Source organism: Myotis brandtii, unplaced genomic scaffold (assembly GCF_000412655.1).
Source record: "Myotis brandtii unplaced genomic scaffold, ASM41265v1 scaffold39, whole genome shotgun sequence".
Classification (NCBI taxonomy): domain Eukaryota; kingdom Metazoa; phylum Chordata; class Mammalia; order Chiroptera; family Vespertilionidae; genus Myotis; species Myotis brandtii.
The window spans coordinates 1,057,345-1,074,256 of NW_005364953.1; positions in this window are offsets into that span (position 1 = coordinate 1,057,345).

Here is a 16,912-nt window from a genome sequence, read left to right on the forward strand (position 1 = left end):
AACTGTACTAACATTTTGGTAAAATGTATATTGGTAACACATTGATGCCAGAAAATATCAAGATGTAACAATAGAGAACAGAAAATTTTCATAGAAAAGTTAGTAAATGAGAATCGTGCCTAAATGAACTACTTCAGCTAAATACTGATTCTGTAATTTTTATTCTGTCTCTAGAACATTCTTCAGTTGTTATGTGGACATAAACTATGTAGTAAAAATATTGTATAATTATTAAAGAGTGATTGTTTTCCAAAATTCCTTTGGGATATTGAGAAAGTAAGTTTGTTTGGTTGTTTGTTTTTGACTTTAGTAACTTCTCAAACAAAAATAAATAAAGTCTCCTGGGAATTAGGATGCTTTATAAGCAAGTTGGATATGCATTCTGGATATCCATGCATCCTGGATGACAGATGCTGAGTTCAAAAACCTTTTGTCACTTTTTATTGGGAACATCACAATATGTTAATATGTCTTCTTATGATGAGAAGAATTACTGCCAGTTACTGATGTGAACAGACAACATCTGCTAATCCCAAAGCCCAGTTGTTTAGATCATGAAATGAAAAACCCTTAATTAAGTCCCATAGCCAATTTATAATCACTCATGCACAGGCATTCCTAAAAATTTTTGTAATAAGCATGCCATGAGTCCTTGGAACATGGCCTTCTGTGACTATTCATTTTAGGAACTCTATCACCATGAGTGAAATAGGTGTACCCTATTATTATTTTTATTTTATTTTGCAGAATAGAGAAAGACGGTAGAGGAAAATATTCTTAATTTTTTTCAAATGTAGTGTTAATCTTGAATAGACCTTAGCATCATATAAAATGGTGTGTCTATATGTTTTGGTAGGGAAGGTAATAAATTTAGTATCCTTTTTTTTCTCTATAAATATTTTAAGATTTAGATATTGGAGTTTGTTTGTTTGCTTATTTTTTTAATTAGAGACAATAAAATAATAGCAGCAAGAATTGAGAAGGTGAGGTTGACATTTTTGCTGAGCCTAAGACATTATATCTGGATATGGCCTAAAAGATTTTCTGGTCCATGAAAAATAATACATGGGCTTCAATTGGGATGCCAACTCCTATTGTTTGTTGCTACTTGAAAGACTGTGTTGAGAAACATTCTGGAATGGTCTTGAAGTAACTGGGAAATATTTCCTTGATTGATTATGTGGAGGGTGATAGTATAGTCTAATGATTTTAAGTCTATGATCTAGTTATTGCAAGTACTGTATATTGGGGGGATATATACACACAGAACTACATATAAGTGGGAAACTGCTGTTAGAATTATGGAGCAGTTTATGTCTGTAAAACATCAGCCTACTGATTAAGCAAGAGTTATCTCTTTTCCACTGTTAGACTTACTGCAGGTAAATGTTCTGTGACAAGAGCAATATGTTTACGTGCATGTGGATAATAAATGATGAGCTATAATTATGTCTTTAATACTTAATGTGTGGTGTTTGACACCTTTCAGCCACAGGGTATGCTAAGCAAGGTTCAAGAAACCTCCTTACACAGTTTTTAAACTTTCTGTTTTTAATTTTTGCTGTTGAAAGTATTACAAATGTCCCCTTTGTTTTTTCCCCCATTGGCCACCTCCACCCAGCCCCTGCCCCTCCCAGGCATTCACCAAACTATTGTCTGTGTCCATGGGCTATGCATATATGCACGTAAATTCCCCCATTAATCTCTCTCCACCCACCCACCCTTACCTTCCCTCTGAAATCCTTGTCTGTTCCATGCTTCCTATGTCTCTGGATCCTTTTAATTCATCAGTTCATTTTGTTCTTTAGATTCCACATATGAGTGAGATCATGTGATACTTATCTTTCTCTGACTGGCTTATTTCACTCAGCATAATACTCTCCAGGTCCACCCATGCTGTTGCAAATGGTGAGTTCCTGATTTTTATAACCGTGTTATATTTCATGGTGTAAATGTACCACAGCTTTTTTATCCACTCATCTGTTGATGGGCACTTGGGCTGTTTTCAAATCTTGAACATAGGGATGCATACATTCTTTCTGATTGATGTTTTGGATTTCTTAGGATATATTCCTAGAAGTGGTATCACGGGTCAAATGGGAGTTCCATTTTAAATTTTTTGAAGAAATGCCATATTGTTTCCTACAGTGGCTGCACCAGTCTGCATTATCACCAGCAGAGTACTAAGGTTCTCTTTTCTCCACATCCTTGCCAGCACTTGCCATTTATTGATTTGTTGATGGTAGCCATTCTGGCTGGTGTAAGGTAATATCTCATTGTTGTTTTAATTTGTATCTCTCAGATGATTAGTTACTGAGCATTTTTACATATGTCTCTTGACTTTCTCTGTGTCCATTAAACTTTATTACACAACTATTCGAGTAGTTCTGTGGAGGTTTGGGATTCTATGAAGGTGTCTCAAGGCTACCACAGGGGCTGATAGGTAAGGTTTCATACTTCTCACCTATGCCTATGGATGTGTTTTGGAACTTAAAAGATAAAGAAATGAAGTTTACAACCACATTGTTTTTGTTCCTTTAGCAACACAATTTGTTTTAAAAAAATAATCAAACCACTGATTTAGATTATAGTTTGTTTTCTGATGTTTTGTGAATTATGCCCCAGGACAGATCTTGGGATTTCTTCAACCTTTTATGAGATTAGTATTTTAGATATTAATTTCTATGTGATGTATCACACTTATTGATTTGCAAATATTGTATTAGTCTTCCATCCCTGGAATAAATCCCACTTGGCCATGGTGTATGATCTCTTTAACATGTTACTGGATAAGATTTTATAACATTTTGTTGAGGATTTTAGCATCTATGCCCTGTAATTCTTTTTTGTAGTGTCTTCATCTGGTTTCGGAATAGGATAATGCTGGCCTCATAAAAAGAGTTTGGAAGTGTCCCTTCCTCTTAGATTTTCTGAAATAGTTTGAGGAGGATAGGTGTTAGTTCTTCTTTGAATGTTTGGTAAAACTCTCCTGTGAAGCTTTCAAATATCACACTAACTTTTCAATTGACACATAAAAAACATTTAACAAAATCCAACACCCAATTTTGATAAAAACTCTTAGCAAATTAGGAATGGAGTAAGCATACCTCAACATAATTAAAGTCTTCTATGACAAACATACAGCTAACATTATTCTCAATAGGCAAAAACTAAAACCATTTCTCCTAATAATAGGACCAAGACAGGGATGTCCACTTTCACAACTCTTATACAACATAGAACTGGAAGGGTTAGTCACAGTGATCAGACAAGAAGAAAGAATAATAGGTATCCAAATTGGAAAGGGGGAAGTAAAACTGTCATTATTCACAGATGATATAATATTGTTCATAAAAAACCATAAAGACTCCACCAGAAAACTGCTAGATTTAATAAATGAATTTGGCAATGTAGCAGGATACAAAATTAAAATCCAGAAATCATTGGCATTTTTATACACCAACTAGAGGCCTGGTGAACAAATTTGTGCATGGGTGGGGTCTGATTGGCCCACCCCACCCCAAATCAAGGTAGGGGGGCCGGTGGGAAGTGCAACCTCAAGTGGGAAGCCCCTGGGGAGGGGCTGCAGGAGGTTGGCCAGCTGGCCCCAGCCCCGGTCGAGGTGGGGGGGTGGCAATCGGGGACAGGGATGGCCAGTGGGAGGGGCTGCAGGGATGGCCAGGGGGAGGGGCCGCAGAAGGTTGGCCACTGGCCCCACCACCGATCAAGGTGGGGGGGGGCTGATTGCAGGCCAGGCCAACCAGGGCAAGGGGCCACAGGAGGTTTGCTGGCTGGCCCTGGCCCCATTGGGCCTGTTGGCCAGATGCAGTGCACATGATAGCGACTGGTCATTCCGGTCATTCCGGTCATCCCAGTTGTTCTGGTCGCTTGGCTTTTATATATTTAGATAATGAATGCTCAGAAAAAGAAACTAAAAGAGCAATCCCATTTACCATTGCAACAAATAATTAAGATACTTAGGAATAAACTAGGAATAAACTTAACCAAGGAGGTAAAAGACTTGTACTCAGAAAACTACAGGATGTTGAATAAAGGGATAGAGAAAAATATAAACAAGTAGAAGAATATACTGTGTTCATGGATTGGTAGCATTAACATCATTAAAATGTCCATACTACCCAAAGAAATCTATATATTCAATGCAATATATAGATTTAATAGCAGAATAGCCACAGCAATGTTGAGAAAGAAGAATAAAGTTGGTGGGAATCACAATACCAGATATCAAGTTATACTACAAAAACACTATAATAAAAACAGCCTGGTATTGGCACAAGAACAGGCATATAAATCAATGGAACAAAACAGAGACTCCAGAAATGGACCCAGACCATTGCACTCAATTAATATTTGACAAAGGAGGCAAGAGCATACAATGGAGTCAAGACAGTCTCTTCAATAAATGGTGTTGGGGAAATTGGACAGATACATGCAAAAAAATGAAACTAGACCACCAACTTGCACCTTACATAAGAATAAACTCAAAATGGATAAAATACTTAAATATAAACTGTGAAACCATAAAAAATCCTAGAAGACATCATAGGCAGCAAAATCTTAGACATCTTTCATAGCAATATGTTTATGGATACAGCTTTTAAGGCAATGGAAACTAAGAAGAAAATAAACAAATGGGACTACATCAAAATAAAATGCTTCTGCACTGCAAAAGAAACCATCAACAAAATGAAAAAGGAGCCCACAATTATGGGAGAACATATTTGGCAATGATACATCTGATAAAGGCTTAATATCTAAAACATATAAGGAACTCATACAACTTAACAAAAGAAAGACAAACAATCCAATTAAAAAATGGGCAAAGGACATAAATAGACACTTCTCCAACATGGACATACTGATGGCCAAGTGACATATGAAAAAATGCTCTAAGTCACCAATCATCAGAGAGCTTCAAATTAAAATGACAATGAGGTATCACCTCACACCTGTCAGAATGGCTTCTGTCAACAAATGACAAGTGCTGTCGAGGATGTGGAGAAATGGGAACCCTAGTAACTGGTGGTGGGAATGCAGACCTGTGTGTAGCCACTGTGGGAAACAGTATGGAGTTTCCTCAAAAATTTAAATATGGAACTGCCATTCCACCCAATGATCCCAAGTCTATGAATATATCCTAAGAAACTTGAAACACCAATGAGAAAGAATATGTGCACCCCTATGTTCATAGCAGTACAATTTCCAATAGCTAAGATCTGGAAACAGCGCAAGTGCCCATCAGTAGGTGAGTGGATAAAAAAGCTGTGGTACATTTGCACCATGGAATACTGTGCAGCAGTAAAAAAGGATCTCTTACCCTTTGAGACAGCATGGAGGGACTTGGAGAGTATTATGCTAAGTAAAGTAAGCCAATCAATGAAAGCCAAGTATCACATGATCTCACTCATATGTGTAATCTAATGAACAAGATAAACTGATGAACTAAATAGATCCAAAGACATAGAAGCATAGAACAGACTGTTGAATGTAAGAGGGAAGGTGGGAGTGGGTGTATAGGTGGAAAGAGATCAACCAAAGAACTTGTATGCATATTTTCATAACACATGGACACAGACAATAGGGTGGTGAAAGCCTGGGGTGGGGGTTTGGGGGGGCTAGAAGGCATCAATATGGGGGAAAAGGGATATATGTAATACTTTCAACAATAAATATTTAAAAATAATATTAATCTCTAAGAAAACTTTGAGTTACCCATTCCCAAATGGTGTATCAAAACAGACTTCTCATTTGGGCAGTCTAATTCTTATTTTACTTTTTTCCCTGAAGCTCTCCTTCCAAAATTTATAATGGGCTACCCAATATTGAGAATGAAGGAAATCGTCTTGCTAAGGAAGATTATTTATGTACTCAATACCCAAATATAATACATAATATATTTATTTAATTTCACTAACCCTGATCTATTTAATGCAAAGAGAGATTTGCTAGTGCTCTCTTAAATGGGTTTGAGAGAGTCTATTATTAAATTTTCATTAATTTTGCAAGCCAAGAATAAAACATATTCATTATTTTAAAATATAAATTATGTAAATTTATTATGAAATAAATATATTAAAAACAAAGAAAATACTCAAAACTCAGAACTTCCCAGTTGTTCTGCAATATTTTTACTGTTGTCTATGATCTTGATGTTATGTTTCTTGTGCATCTGTGTGGTGGAAATGCTATGTAATGTGTGCTTCTGTGCATCTCTTCCCAACTTCTTGTTCAGTGAAATCATGTTAATAGCTTGAAAACAGAAATCAGTACATGCTACAAATTTGAAGTTATCCCCTTCCTTGCTTTGGAATGATGTTTCTACTTTCCATTCATTGATACTTAATATGTTTCCTCTCCCATGTTTACAGTGTATGTTTTTCTTTGATCCAAATGCTTCTGTGCTGAGTGAAAGAAAAAAAAAATTCATGTGTTATTTCTCCTTACCAATACATTTAATTGTTGAGGGTGTGTCTCTCTCCTGCCCTGATTTTCATGGGGGTAATTGGTTACACTGACATCTCTAGAGTTCTAGTTTGTGAAATGAATGTCACAAAGAAATGGTCCACACCATTGTGTTAAATAATGGAATTAACCAAATTTTCACTTTGAAGCTGAAATCTTATAGTGGTTAATCAGCTCACTCTTGGTATAAAATTCTGCTGATCCCTGTATTCATTCATCTTATAGTAATATCTAGTTGTTAAAATTGTATCTGAAGTTATTAATACAGCTTTCAAAAATGTCTACTTATTCACAGAAAACTTTGGGATAACCAGACTGTTTATAAGAAAACCTTTGGTAACATGGTATTTCTTAGGACTTCTCTAGTGCTATGTTAGAAGCCAGGACATAAGGTAAGAAATCAGGGTGGATGGTGCTATTTAGGCATAAACACCGGCATTTCCAAGATGAAATTTCAGTCTAGTAGTCACAATTGTTGAAAGGAGCAGTACTAAGAGGACATGTGGCATGTGGTGCAATGATTGTTCCAGTACCTCCAAATTAATCATGGTCCAGGGGGCATTATCTAAGACTTCCTTAAGATCTTAATACAAAAAAATAATCACAGCAAAATTCATTTTGCCTTCATGAAATAATTTTTTTCATTTCTCAATGAAAAAAAAATCACTGTATATTTTAAAAATAAAGCTACACTAAATGTAGATGTACAAAGACACCAATGAGCAGCTGATTTCCTCTTCATAATCAACATTTTCCCCATCCTTTTGAGTGTGTGTTTGGAGAAGATAGAATGTTCATAATTGTTGCTATAATAATTTGACAAATAAGTTTTCATAATTCAGTGGAAACATTAATAAATCATGATATGAAAAGAATAATACTGTTCGAATAAAGCCAAAACAGATGGTTAGATGCCAGTTAGTTCTTAGCTACTCAATAGTAACAGGAAAATATTTGACTATAAAAATTCCAACTTCCATCTGGAAAGAGGATGCACATGTTCCTGAATGTCCAAATACGAAAGACTTCCAGATTAGATTAGATTATACTAGTGACCTGGTGCACAGATTTATGCACATTGAAAGGAAATTAATTAGAAGGTGGCCAGTGGGACAGGTCTGGGCGAGACTGGCCAGACATGCCCTGGAGCCAACCTCCTGTGATGCCTCCTTAGCGTCTGCGGATTGTTGAGCAGGGCTCCGGTAGGTGGGGTCCCTTGGCCTGGCCTGCAGGGATCGGGCTGAAACCAGCTCTCTGACATCCCCCAAGGGGTCCTGGAGTGCGAGAAGGCACTCTGCAAAGTTGTTGACATACAGGGTGTGGAATGAAAATGCAAGTGTGCAGTAAACCAGATTCAGGGCCGACAATGCCCCAGCAACAACATAACCCACAGCTGAAGGTAGAATCGTGTGGCCCCGTGAGGAATTGGAATCCTTCCTCTCTGGATTCAAGGTGCATCACCCAAGAATTACCGCTGCCAAGTTACTGCAGTTCAGCTGCTTCTGCATTGAGCATCTGCCCCCTGGTGGTCAGTATACATCATAGCGAATGGTTGGATGTTCAGACACTTAGCATATTATCTACACTAATAAAAGAGAAACATGGTAATTGGCGTACGACCGCTACCCTTCCCATTGGCTAATCAGCATATCCTTATGCAAATTAACTGTCAGCCAAGATGGCGGCCGGCAGCCAGGCAGCTGGAAGCGAACATGAGGCTTCCTTGCTTCAGTGACTGCAGACTCCAACGTTCCCCGCCTCACTTGCCGGCCACTGAGTTGCAAATCTAAGCAACTATGTACTATGTTGTAAATAAGAAGCTAAACAAAACCCTAGAAACCAGCTTTCAACCTGCCGGGATCTCAGAGCTGAAGTTATACATTGTTTCGATTATAGAATGGCAAACAAACCAGATACGAAGCCTCAGAGCTAGAGCCAGAGCTAAAGCTGGCCCAGAATAAAATAAAAAAAAAGAGAAAAAAAAGGAGCGGTTGGGAGCTTCAGTCAACAACCGCCAGCCTGAAAGCAGCCCTCAGCCCCTCACCCAGACTGGCCAGGCACCCCAGTGGGGACCCCCACCCTGAAGGGTGTGTGACCAGCTGCAAACAGCCATCATCCCCTCATCCAGGCTGGCCAGGCACCCCAGTGGGGACCCCCACCCTGAAGGGTGTGTGACCAGCTGCAAACAGCCATCATCCCCTCATCCAGGCTGGCCAGGCACCCCAGTGGGGACCCCCACCCTGAAGGGTGTGTGACCAGCTGCAAACAGCCATCATCCCCTCATCCAGGCTGGCCAGGCACCCCAGTGGGGACCCCCACCCTGAAGGGTGTGTGACCAGCTGCAAACAGCCATCATCCCCTCATCCAGGCTGGCCAGGCACCCCAGTGGGGACCCCCACCCTGAAGGGTGTGTGACCAGCTGCAAACAGCCATCATCCCCTCATCCAGGCTGGCCAGGCACCCCAGTGGGGACCCCCACCCTGAAGGGTGTGTGACCAGCTGCAAACAGCCATCATCCCCTCATCCAGGCTGGCCAGGCACCCCAGTGGGGACCCCCACCCTGAAGGGTGTGTGACCAGCTGCAAACAGCCATCATCCCCTCATCCAGGCTGGCCAGGCACCCCAGTGGGGACCCCCACCCTGAAGGGTGTGTGACCAGCTGCAAACAGCCATCATCCCCTCATCCAGGCTGGCCAGGCACCCCAGTGGGGACCCCCACCCTGAAGGGGGTGTGACCAGCTGCAAACAGCCATCATCCCCTCATCCAGGCTGGCCAGGCACCCCAGTGGGGACCCCCACCCTGAAGGGGGTGTGACCAGCTGCAAACAGCCATCATCCCCTCATCCAGGCTGGCCAGGCACCCCAGTGGGGACCCCCACCCTGAAGGGGGTGTGACCAGCTGCAAACAGCCATCATCCCCTCATCCAGGCTGGCCAGGCACCCCAGTGGGGACCCCCACCCTGAAGGGGGTGTGACCAGCTGCAAACAGCCATCATCCCCTCATCCAGGCTGGCCAGGCACCCCAGTGGGGACCCCCACCCTGAAGGGGGTGTGACCAGCTGCAAACAGCCATCATCCCCTCATCCAGGCTGGCCAGGCACCCCAGTGGGGACCCCCACCCTGAAGGGGGTGTGACCAGCTGCAAACAGCCATCATCCCCTCATCCAGGCTGGCCAGGCACCCCAGTGGGGACCCCCACCCTGAAGGGGGTGTGACCAGCTGCAAACAGCCATCATCCCCTCATCCAGGCTGGCCAGGCACCCCAGTGGGGACCCCCACCCTGAAGGGGGTGTGACCAGCTGCAAACAGCCATCATCCCCTCATCCAGGCTGGCCAGGCACCCCAGTGGGGACCCCCACCCTGAAGGGGGTGTGACCAGCTGCAAACAGCCATCATCCCCTCATCCAGGCTGGCCAGGCACCCCAGTGGGGACCCCCACCCTGAAGGGGGTGTGACCAGCTGCAAACAGCCATCATCCCCTCATCCAGGCTGGCCAGGCACCCCAGTGGGGACCCCCACCCTGAAGGGGGTGTGACCAGCTGCAAACAGCCATCATCCCCTCATCCAGGCTGGCCAGGCACCCCAGTGGGGACCCCCACCCTGAAGGGGGTGTGACCAGCTGCAAACAGCCATCATCCCCTCATCCAGGCTGGCCAGGCACCCCAGTGGGGACCCCCACCCTGAAGGGGGTGTGACCAGCTGCAAACAGCCATCATCCCCTCATCCAGGCTGGCCAGGCACCCCAGTGGGGACCCCCACCCTGAAGGGGGTGTGACCAGCTGCAAACAGCCATCATCCCCTCATCCAGGCTGGCCAGGCACCCCAGTGGGGACCCCCACCCTGAAGGGGGTGTGACCAGCTGCAAACAGCCATCATCCCCTCATCCAGGCTGGCCAGGCACCCCAGTGGGGACCCCCACCCTGAAGGGGGTGTGACCAGCTGCAAACAGCCATCATCCCCTCATCCAGGCTGGCCAGGCACCCCAGTGGGGACCCCCACCCTGAAGGGGGTGTGACCAGCTGCAAACAGCCATCATCCCCTCATCCAGGCTGGCCAGGCACCCCAGTGGGGACCCCCACCCTGAAGGGGGTGTGACCAGCTGCAAACAGCCATCATCCCCTCATCCAGGCTGGCCAGGCACCCCAGTGGGGACCCCCACCCTGAAGGGGGTGTGACCAGCTGCAAACAGCCATCATCCCCTCATCCAGGCTGGCCAGGCACCCCAGTGGGGACCCCCACCCTGAAGGGGGTGTGACCAGCTGCAAACAGCCATCATCCCCTCATCCAGGCTGGCCAGGCACCCCAGTGGGGACCCCCACCCTGAAGGGGGTGTGACCAGCTGCAAACAGCCATCATCCCCTCATCCAGGCTGGCCAGGCACCCCAGTGGGGACCCCCACCCTGAAGGGGGTGTGACCAGCTGCAAACAGCCATCATCCCCTCATCCAGGCTGGCCAGGCACCCCAGTGGGGACCCCCACCCTGAAGGGGGTGTGACCAGCTGCAAACAGCCATCATCCCCTCATCCAGGCTGGCCAGGCACCCCAGTGGGGACCCCCACCCTGAAGGGGGTGTGACCAGCTGCAAACAGCCATCATCCCCTCATCCAGGCTGGCCAGGCACCCCAGTGGGGACCCCCACCCTGAAGGGGGTGTGACCAGCTGCAAACATAATTTTACTATTGGACCAGCGCAGAAATTCGTGCACCTTGAAAGGAACTGTGGGCTGCGAGCCTGTGGTGGGCACAGGGTCATGTCTCAACCTAACTTCTGCACCCCTGCCTGGCCCCTCCCACCATTGATTGGTACCCTTTCTGTCAGCAGCCCTGCTCCCGCCACTGCTCCCACATGCCGATGGTGCTGGCCACACTTGCTCCTGCTGGCAGTGCAGAGAAATTGGGGCCAGCGCCAGCATTTGGTGTGAGCTGTGGCTATTGCCCTGATCACCGCTCAGGAGCAAGGGAAAGTGGAGGAGCCCTCAGTGGCAATCGAGGCCAGTAATTGCCACTCACACCCGCTGATGGCGTCGAGCGATCAGGATCAGTGCCAGGCACCAGCAGTGGGTGCAAGTGGCGACTCTGGTGCTGGCTGCAGGTGCGAGCAGGGCCAGAATCAGCAGCAGGTGCAAATGCTGTGTGGGACCACAGCACACAGGAGCAAAGAATTTTTAGTAACCTCCAGAGGCTTGCCCTGATGACAGCGACCAGTGCCCCACCTTGGTCTAGTGCCCCCACTCATCCATCCCCCCATGACTGATATCCTCCATGTTCCGCCCTCTGCTGCCTGCTGCCAACACCCACTATGTTCCGCGCATGCCCCCTGGTGGTCAGTGCACTTCATAGAGATTGGTTGTTCGGTTGTTTTGCCGTTCGGTCTATTTGCATATTAGGGTTTTATATATATTATATTATACTAGAGGCCCGGTGCACAAAATTCATGTATGCGGTGTGGGGATGTCCCTCAACCTGGCCTGCACCCTCTCCAATCTGGGAGTCAGACATCCCTCTCACAATCCTAGACCACTAGCTCCTAACCCCTCACCTGCCTGCCTGTCTGATTGCCCCTAACCGCTTCTTCCTGCCAGCCTGATGACCCCCCTAACCACTCCCCTGCTGGCCCGATTGCCCCCAACTCCCCTCCCCTGATGGCCTGATTGCCCCTAACTGTCCTCCCCTGCCAACCCAATTGCCCCCCACTCCCCTCTTCTGCTTGCCAGATCACCCCCAACTGACCTCCCATGCCAGCCTGATCACTCACAACCACCTTCCCCTGCCATGACCCGCCTCCTCTGGCAGAACCCGCCTCCTTCACACAAGGCAGCAAAGACTCCGGAACCGGCCTCCTCTGCACCACGTGGAGCCGCTGGACCCCCAGGCCTCATGGTGCGGAGCGGTCGCCAGGCCCTGCCTCCTCTGTGCCTGTGGGATCTTGTGGTGGCCATCTTGTGACAATGTTGCGTGAGGGCATGACACCACTTAGGCTTTTATTATATAGGGTTATATACATGATCTATACATGATATATTATATGCTATGATATGTGATATGATATGAACTTACTACTTTGGTAAATGGCTGATCACTCGATTTTTAACTTCCTTCAGCTTCTTTCTATTGAGATAGCCATCATTAGTCATTTATTCATTATTTTACAAGATGAGCTTCCTAATGCTACACTAAATGTAGATGTATAAAAATACCAATGGGCAGCTGATTTCCCACAACTTAAGTTACATTTAAATTTGAAGTGAAAATATTGGTTTTTCATTTTCCTGTCACAAATATATGCACACAAGCTCTTAAAAGCTTATTTTATTCATATTCTAGAGCCCTCCTCCACCTTGGTTTGGTTGCAATTAGCACTCTATGACTACACTTTATGTAGTTGAGTAAACAATGTACAATGCAGAAAAAATAATTAAACTAAATAATCTACACTAATAAAAAAGAAACATGCAAATTAGTGTCACTCTGCTACGCCCACCAGCCAAACAGGAAGAGTATGCAAATTAACCCAACAAAAATGGCTGTTAATTTGCATATGCAGGCATGGAGCGAAGACTGAAGACAACTGAAGACTGAAGATGACTGAAGACTGAAGAGGCTTGGCTTCTCTGCTGAACAAGAAAAGCAAAGCCTTGCTGCGGCCCGAGCAGAGAAGCCAAACCTCGCTGCTGTGCCTGCAACGGAGAAGCCAAGCCTCGCTGCTGCAGCCACAGTGAAGAAGCCAAACCTCAAGGCCAGACCAAAGGCCTGGGTCCTGGGTGCTGGAGGAAAACCTTTGCAGGCAGCCAAGGGAAGGAAGGCCTAGTGCACAAATCTTCATGCAACGGGCCTCTAGTAATTATTATATAAAATCAGTGGGAAGATGTGTGCAACTTCTCAAACCCTCAAAATTGAAAGGAGAATCATACATTACACTATTAGAAAGGTTTACTGCTAGTGGCTTAGTACCTCACATAGCATCCAGAGAAAACTACCAAAAACTGTTCTTTACTATAGATTTTGTTTGTATCATTCAACTCATCCTAAGTTTCTAGGTGTAGAAGAGTTCAAGAATGTGTTTTCTCCAGTCTCTTCTAAACAACCCTTACTCCTTTAATTGCTCTGAGTTTCATAGCCAATATTTTCATAATCACTCAGGAACAGAAATCAGAAATACTGGATACTCTGAAAAACATGGGGCATTCTCAAACTATCAGTCCAATATCACACATAACTTTTGAATTTACCACTGCACATTTGTGAAGCATAAAATAAAAAAATAAAAAAAATAATAATCTAAATCTAGAATTTAATTGTTTTGTATATTTAATATGCATTGAATTTTGAAGAATAAGACTACAAAGTAAATTAAGAGAAGACTATACTTTGTTTGGCTTAGAAATTTACCAAACCTTGTTCACCACTCTGGAAAATGATGTTACCAGAGACAATTCTATCTGTGGTATTTGACTCAATAGTACAACACACCTATTTCAATCAACATTTGTAGCTTTAACTTTAACAGTCATAGTTACAGCTACAAATGTTGCTGTAACTTTATTATAGCTTCTGGGGTAGGTGTGCCCAAGTATTTGTATCCTGAAGTACACATTATCTCATTATCAATTCGTTTTCTTATACTTAATGTTTTTATTAAAGTTGAGGCAATATATTTATTTTTAAATATGTGTGTAGGTAGGTTAGATTTTCTGTGAATTTAATTTCAGGATAGTAAAGGAGGGAACTATTACATATCTGAAGTGAAATTGAGCATTCAGTCTTATAGAATGAGAAATGCTGGTATATATCAAACTCCAGACCACACTACAAAACTCCAGGAAGGGAATCCTATCTAATAAAAGAGTAATATGCAAATTAACCATCACTCCACGACAAAGATGGCGGTGCCCATAGCGGCCGGGGCAGGACGCTGGTGGCATCACCCCGGCAACATGAGCCCAGCAGGCATTGCTATGGCAACCTGTGAGCAGGCAAGCATGGCCCGCAGAGAGCAGAGAACCAGGGGGAGCGGGCCCAAGCCTTCAGTAGGACATCCCCTGAAGGCTCCCGGATTGGAGAGGGTGCAGGTTGGGCTGAGGGACCCACCCCCCTGTGCACGAATTTTGTGCACCGGGCCTCTAGTCTTTATATATAAAGAGGTAATATACTAATTGGTCCTAATGGTGTCCGAATCACGTCCAGGCTGAAGCTGGTGTGCAGGCAGGGACGGAAGCAGGGACTTCTGCTCCCAGCACAGGCATGCACAGGCCTGCCCAGTGCTAAAGTCACCTGCCTTGGAGGTGGAGGCTACTCCCGACTGGTGGGTGGAGACAGGGGCTACCTGCCAAGCCCAAGTCTGGCTTTGGCAGGGCCGGCAGGACTCCGAGGCCACCCCAGCTCCCACAGGTCCTGGGCCAGATGGTGGCTCAGTGGTAGATGGTGTCTCCATGCATGGTGCCCGGGGGTGGCTGTGAAGGAAGTGGGGCCTTGCCACAGGCTGCACCGCTGCCGCTTCTGCTTGGTGGGAGCCCGGTGACCTGGAGCCGGAGTGAGCATGCACAGACTGCAGAGCCTGCTAGCGCCACATGCCCCACCCTGCCCTGGCCTGGTGCCTGCACTTCAGGCAGGGGCAGGAGGCTTCTGGCCACCAGCGCCCTAGGCTGCACTGCCTGTGCCACCACCTACTTGGCTGGCAGGGACCAGAGCATCACAGGTGAGCTGCTCCCACCCCCGGTAGTGGAACGGGAAGAAGGGCACTGGGTTCAGGGAGGGGACCTCAGCTGGGGTCCTCCCAGTGCTGGGAAAAGGCCTGGCCTGGGCCCGGTGGGGAGCTTAAGAAGTCTGGCTGAGCAGGTGCTGGTTCATACCAACTGTTACTCCTCCAGCTCTCCAAGCTAGCCCCCTTGCCCCACCTGCCTGGAGTAATGGGCCCTGGGCAACCTCCTCGAGCATAGACTGGGGGCCTGGAGACTTAAGGAAGAGTGCCCAGCAGGGCCTGGGCGGGGGCCAGTGCAGAACTACCAGGGCAGAGCTGCTTCTGTGTCTTGGTGAACTTTGCAACTGACCTAAGGAGGAAACTGAGAGGGGAGAGGCTGGGAGCTCTGGATTCCCAGCATTTTAGTCACTTGAAAACAGCCCCTCTTGGAATGTGAGGCGGCTGTACATTCAGCTGAGAAGTGAGGGGGCTGACCACCACCGTCGCTGGGCTCCGGTCAGTCTAAGGCCCAAGCGTCCAACACAAGAAGAAAAAAACAGAGGGAGGGACCTGGAGGAAGGGAGGACAATTGAAGAACTTGACTTTCCCCAGCCCTCTCCTTCTTTCCACTGCATACAAAAGCCCCAGGCCTGGCCACAGTTCTGTCTCCACCTTTTAGTCCCCTGTTCTCTAACCACAGAGGAAAAAAATAAGAAAGGAATCCGTGCTGCCTCCAGAAAGTATCTATATACCTGATTGGCTGGTTGCCTCCTGCAGAGAGAGGCCAGACTGCGGCTTAGGCCCACTCCCCATGGGGAGTGGCCCTAAACCATCAATAGGATATCCTGTGAGAGCTCCCAGACTGTGACAAGGGGCAGGCCGGGTTCAGGGATGCCCCCCACCCCCTGTGCACGAATTCATGAATTTCATGCACTGGGCATCTAGTTAATTATATGCTTAATGGGTAAAATTCCACTATGTGACATGTGCACATCTATCATCACAGCACTCATGTACTCAATGCTTTAAATGAATAGGGTAGTATACAAAGGAACACTAGTGTAATAGAACCGGGATTTGAATATGGTAGTATAGACCATTAAGTCAAGCACTTTCTTACATCCCATATGCATGGTCATAGGCCCTTAAATAATGTGCATTCTCAATCCCCCAAATCCTCCAATGGAAGAGAAATATTTTTCTTATTTCCACATCTATTATTTAGTATAATTTATGTGACAAACAAAAGAAGACATAATTTAAAACCTACTTAAATAATAAGAAATTTAAAACACCTATGGACTGGAAGAAAATAATTGCAAACTATAAAACTTATAAAGAATTAACATCCCATATATATAAAGGACTCATACAACATAATAGCACAAAATCTGATTAAAAATGGGTTGAATAACTGAATAAACATTTTTACAAGGCATACAGATGGCCAACATGTACATGAAAAGATGTTTAGCATCAATAAGCATCAGGGAAATGCAAATCAAAACCACAATGCGATATCATCTCACATATGTCAGAATGGCTATCATCAAGAAGACAAGTGGTAACAAACAACAAGCCTTGGGTAAGAATTGGAGAAAAGGGAACCTTTGTGAATTGTTGGTAGGAATGCAAATTGGTAGAGACACTGTAGAAAGCAGTATGGAGTTTTCCCAAAAAATTAAAAATGGAGCTACTGTGATTCAGCAACCCAAATTCTGGGTACACATCCAAAAGAAATGAAATCAGGATC